Raw genomic sequence first — 6531 nt, forward strand, 5'->3', positions numbered from 1 at the left:
TATTTAATCTTCAACAATGACATAGAAAGATGCAATCGCATTTCAGTCTGAGAGTATACGCAAAACATATTCTTCCCCACACATTTACTACGTCACAATCTCATCTTTCCTTGCAGCGGTTCTGAAACTTATCGCTGCCGTGAAAGACAGTTTTTTAATTACCTAGTAAAAGCAAAAAAAAGAATATAACCTGTTAACAGACACAATTTGGAGCTTCTTTTGTTGATTTCCCCCCATTGTTGACGATTTAACAATGTTTTGAAATTTCTATATATAGAAAGTGCGGGTATATAGTATACAGAATGAAAATGCATTCAGGGCGACTGAGATAGGACCCAGTATTTCAAAAGACCTGCCTATTCCATAATCTTAGCACTTCCTATATCACAGTATGCTTTCTGCTTATGGGTTTCACTCTCATATAATTATTTCTCCATGAAAATAAGTGAGCCGGATCGGGTTGGAAGTGGGTAGGGGAAACTAATGAGTGTGATTTAAATGTGGAAAGTGGCGTCGGTGATTCTTGAAGGTTTAATTTCCTTCTTGCCATATCATGCTCAATTAGGTAGGTCAAGTAGGACCAGCATGTGTTTCAGGTATGATGGAGGGTGGTGCTGGGGAAGTGTGATCTCCCTGAAGTTACATGGAATCGACGCTGGAACAGACGTTTCAGTTGTCGATTTTAGAATCACTTTTATACATACTGTTAGAGATGCCATTGATGGGTTATAAGCGTCACATACCCAGAATTTCGGAAAAGGACGCGTAAAAATTTTGCCCACGCGTCTTCCGGGACGCGTTCTTTCCTAGTTCTAAGAAAAAAGTAGAAAGAAAAATCTCCCCAACTTTTTTTCCCTTTCTTTTTTTTTTCTTCATTTTTGCCGTGTATCATGATCGCGCAACCTTGAAAAACTGGTTTCACTACTTTGTACACTACTGTATTGATATACACGCGGGTTGTTGAAGAATAAGATGAGGGATATTTGGTTGCTTCCCTGAATGAGAGGGGCCATATATAGAAGTTTCAAATTTCGGATTTTTATTACCCGGCAGATTTTCTCCCTTCCGGCTATATACGGGAAAGGAAATTACGGTACTTTCGCGGGTATCGGCCGGCATTCAAAGACCGCGCTTATACGGCGTAAATTCGTCTTGTTCCTATAATATTGCGAATGCGCGTTTTTTTAAAAAGAAGCCCCCTTATAAACTCCCCCAAATTTTGCTTTTGGTGAAAATCCGTGTTTGGAACTTGCGATTGCGCAATGGTAATCGGCTAAAAATGTGATTTTCTAAAGATTTAAAATTTTGAGTTGGCTATTCCTTTGAAAAAAAACTTCTGCTTTCCACGGTGATCACACAGACCTACAACACAAATATTAGACCTACAACACACCCTTTGGTAAGGGTGGGAGTGCCGTTAAAAGAATCGGCTCAGCCAAGCACGGCTCGGGGGTCCAAGAGAAGAGGAGTCTCACAAAAATTTGATCTGGTTAAAACTTTCGATTAATTTGCCTGAGCCTCAGAAAAATCACTTGGCCTGGGAACCCGTCAAAGATCCTAGCGCAGGCAGCGTTGGAGGATGTGTGGGGCATCTTATACACTTATATATTATGTCAAGGGTTTTCAAACTTTTACCACTCCCGGCACCTCTTTCTTTAATCAACACTTATCCGCGGCTCCCCAGAGCAGTTTAACAAAGATTCTCTTTGAAAAACCTTTGCAGGGTGCCGCGGCACACAGTTCGAGAACCCCTGCATTTTATGTATTTGTATCACTTTCTGTTTTCAATGTTTTTCAATGTTTTCAATTTTTTAATGTAAGCTTCCCCAATATTCTGAAACACTATACTCAAATGTTCGCGACTGTACTCTGTGGTGATGGTTGTCAATTCAAATTATCGGGGAGAACTTGAAACGCGAATTCAACTAAAATTCAAACGCGAATTCAAATCTCGGGCTCCAGGTCACCATGGAGACTAGAAAATCGGTATCGGCATCAAACATTCTCTGCATGTGATTGCTAGAGTGGAATCATAGGATGACGAAAACAGTGTGGCTTTCAACATGGGAGGGGGGGGGGGGGTCTCCGTAAGTCCTGAAAAAATCTAAAAAACATCATTTCGGACCGTTTTTCCTCAGCAAAAACCATGCTTGGCTCTTCAGGAATATGGCTGTTTCCTACATAGTTTTTGATTTGTCAAGATCGGCTATATTCAAATGACATCAAAACAGGAATCATTCAATGTTTTAAAACAGTATTGAAATTTATACTCGATGAAAAATTCAAATGTCTGAGGGAGTACAGTGTTTAAAGAGAGGAAAAATGCAACACCATACTGAGCTCTTTCACGTATTAATAATGAGAAAATTATTATTGCGTAATTAATGACAAAAGTTCGGTGAACAAAATTGAACAAAATTCTATCTGTTTATAGATAACATTAAAATTAAGGCAGACTATATTTTACCCTTAATTAATTATTTTAGCTAGTTAAATCCAGTATAATTAATTAAATTGCTGTGATGATGTATCGTTTCAGTTAAAAATATGCTAACAGTGCCAATTTACATCGGTTTCTCGAAAAAAAATAATTTTCAATACGTTTTATGGAGGAGAACCATAGAGGGTATAAAAACATTGGTTTCGATTTTATTTGGCCAACATAGGTGATCAGTTGCTATTAATATTAAGGTGTGCCGCAGATAGCAAACGTTTAAAAATCCATTGGCATAGCAGCTCGCTTATTTTTGTTAACAACAAACACTTCAGTATTAGTATAATACTGAAGTCATACTAATATCAGTAAAAGTATAAAGACTTTTTTTTTAATTCATAAATCAGAAGGGGGGAAATCTTTGTTTACATATAATATACGTCTGAGCGAGTGCTTATTAACCGAAATTTTAGTATTTGTATAACACTTATATTCAACGTATAGTGTTTTTTTGCTCATATACTACTGATGTATGTAAAAAATTTCAACGTTGAAGGACCTGCAGGACCGGTAATTATTTTTGGTCAAGCATTATCTTAATTGCAATCATTTTCAATAAATCAATTGGTATCAGTTTTGACCATAAACACCCACGTGATAGATATGCCATTCATATTTTATCCTAAAAATTAATTTTAACAAAAATAACTTAATAATCTAACGATATAAAAATTTTCAATCATGTAATGCTGACCACGGCCTATCGAAAACCACGGTTTAAATCACCAGGAATAACCAAACATAGCAGCAATAGCAAACAGTTCGAATGAAACGCATATTTATACATTTCGTTGATTTAAAATAAATATTTCTTGTATCCTCATGTTGTTCATGTCAAATACTCACATTTAAATTTACGCAAAAAATACACACAAGAACCTATTTATACAATTATATAGTTTCTGAACCGGTCCTAATTTCTGCATGAAGTGGCCCATTTAATTTAAACAGCACAGTATTTACTCTATTCGCTAATAAACTAAGCATCTTTGACCCTATTTATGCAGGGTTATAATTGTCCACTTTTTTCTAGGGGCACTTCAAGTCAAAGGTCCTGACTTGCAGAAAAACCAAAAAATTTGGGTGTCATAAGATGTTATTTTTACACAAATTATTTTCGACTTATTTTGTTCCTTGTTATTAGAGACCACTGTTTAAGCAAAACAAATTTGAATAATCCAACTCGCAGTTTTCCAAACTTTTTGTTTCATCGTCCTCCTCTTCAGAATTTGTTTTTTTCTCATCCCCCCCCCGGACCTTTCCATGCCCCCAAGGGGCGATATTGCCCATTATAGGATACTCTGATCTAACTGATCATAACTTCAATAACAATCTCTGTTCCCATTCTTCTAATCACTATCACCGATTATTATTACCAAAATCTCTTGTGTTGTCTGATCAATAATTTCATGGTCGGTTTTCTTTCACCTTTCGTAGTTTTGTAATTTCTGAACTCTGGATAATCCACCCTCGGATAATCGAGGTTCTACTGTGCTTTAGATTTCTTTAGCAATCTTGTTCCAAACAATGTTTGTCGTAAAAGCTTTTGGCCTCAAGAATATCTGTATAAACATTTTATGCAATCGCAAAATTCCCAAAAAATTAGAGAAACTGCTAATGAGGTTGTACTTACCAAGATTATTGTTGCTCTGCTACAAATTGTGCTTTGATGATGATTCCTTCATCATGAAGGATGAGTAAGGATGCAACGATCGATCAGCGTTGACTTGAAAATTTGTAACATGAACACTCAACGATGACACTTGTATTCAAAAACAACTGGATGTTTCTTCCTCTTCTTATATGCTATAGTTAATATGACAATCCTGTTTTCGGTATTGTCAACTCTGTACAGAAAAATTTCTCACGTCTTCGTGCGCAACCATTTGTCGGCAATTACCTTTTGTAACTACTATAGTTCTGCTGGTCAAATGGTCGAATTCATCTTTTGTGAACATTTCGGATGTCTTTTATTCTTCGTTTTTTTCTCATGGTTAGTACATCTGGACAAATAAAAATGTAACACTGTGCTAGCTTCCTGAAGGAGGGACACATAGATGTGTGTTACTTAAACACCTATAAACACATGATTCAGTTAGATGGCGGTATCCATGACTGAAAATTTCGGGAAAGTTCTCACGCTTCCTCAGGGAAAAATTTCCAATACATCTGGCTGCCCATTCGGGTACGTCTTTGTTCGGAATTCGCCTATATATATGTGTGTTTGTGTATGCTCCGCCTCGCTTCAGGGCAGTTGTATTCTAGAAAGGCTACTAAATTTCTACAGTGGAACAAAAATAGTCAAAGCGCCGCTGACAGGAAAACTACAACATCCATCTCATTATTGCTATCATATAATACATTGCTACCTCCAGAGGGGTGTACAAACAATGAGGAAGGAGATCGTACAGGAAGCGATATAGACCCGTCAACCAGTTCCCCAGTTCAACAAGTGAGGGGGGGTTGGGGTGTATTCTGTTGAACAGTTTTCTCCTTTTTTTTTTTAAACTCATAATGGGTATCTGTCACAGGCATAGTACAGAAGTGCATTCAAGAGGATCCACTGATGGCATTTTCTATTTCTGTCGCCAGCCGATCTACAGAGACAGTAAACAATCGTCAGCTAAGAAAAAATAAATTAGTGATTGCTCTTTTCTGATGCCCGTGTCAGAAGCACGTGCTTTGTTGTCCTCAATGGTTAATCCTGCCTATTGCGACCCAACGCTTTTCTTTGATCTTGTCCCAAAGCGATTTGCCTTGTACTATCTACCCGCGAAAGCTGGTTGTCTGGAATAACTACTATATGGTCATACAGGCCCCCTAACTAGGCTGGGGCAACCGGGGCATTGCACCAGGGCCACATGCCTAATTGGGCGCCACAAAATAATGTACATTTATTTTGCATAATAATAATCCTTTCCAAGGGCCCCCAGAAAAAGTGTGCCCTGAAAAGGCACGCTATGGTCCTGTGTTCATAGAAAAATAATTTTCTCGCTAAACATGGAAAGAAAACCTATAATTTTTTCTTTGTTGAATTAATTTTCAATTTGAAATCTTATAAACGGATGACCGAGAGAGAGGCTTGAAAAGATCTCTCGTCCAAAGATCTCATTGTAAAGTCATAACTATTATCATCAGACATACATTGCACTATAAACATGCCCCCCCCCCCCCGCTCAACGGTGGGACTAACCAACACCTTCTAGAGCAAGCTGCTTTAGAAGGTATTGGACTAACAGGGCTCCAGTGCGGGGGGACGATTCCCCTCCCCCTATCATTTTTTGTTTTTCACACGAAAATTTCACTATATCCACCAAAGGCCCTGATGCAGGATAGGGGATGCCTATAACATCTCTTTTATAGTCCTTGCCATCAAAATTAGTGAAATGGGATTACTCGTTATCAAGTTATCGCACCTTCCGGTCATTTTTATTTGGTCCCCGAGTGACGTTATACCGAGGACTGACTATTTATGATTTATTGAATTTTAAATAGATACATTTTGCGGCACTTACATACCGATATTGTGCATGCATTTCACTATTTATAAAGGGGTGGCCAACCTGCTTCCTTAGGTAATTGAAGATTAATTTTTACTTTTTAAATTGAAGAAATTCTTTTCAATTTGTGAGCGATATTTTTCTTATGAATGAATGAGTCTTGTAGCCAACTTGTAGGCTATCTCCCTCCCCCCCCCCCTCACCGATAATGTGCAGTAGGCCATCTTTGCAATGACCTAATTGATAACTTTTTATTGAATTAGTTTTAGTTTCGTTTCTCATCTTCGAAATTCCCAACCAGATGGGGAGAAAACATTGAGGGGGGCGGGGATATCACATACCTCATTGGCGTTGCTGTCACTGCCTTTTCAGTCACCTCATCAATAAAAATTATACAGTTTGTACAATTTTTAGACTCACCACAAACAGTTTGCCTCTTTTGTCACATCATCCTGGATTCGCACCTGGTTCTAGGGACTTTAATAACGCACGAATGCCAAGAAATCAACTTGTGCATGTTCCAGTAATCATACTTCA

The sequence above is a fragment of the Pholcus phalangioides genome, unplaced genomic scaffold (genome assembly GCF_987345545.1).
Source record: "Pholcus phalangioides strain wild (caught in Gottingen) unplaced genomic scaffold, Ppha-v1.0 ptg000042l_1, whole genome shotgun sequence".
Taxonomy (NCBI): domain Eukaryota; kingdom Metazoa; phylum Arthropoda; class Arachnida; order Araneae; family Pholcidae; genus Pholcus; species Pholcus phalangioides.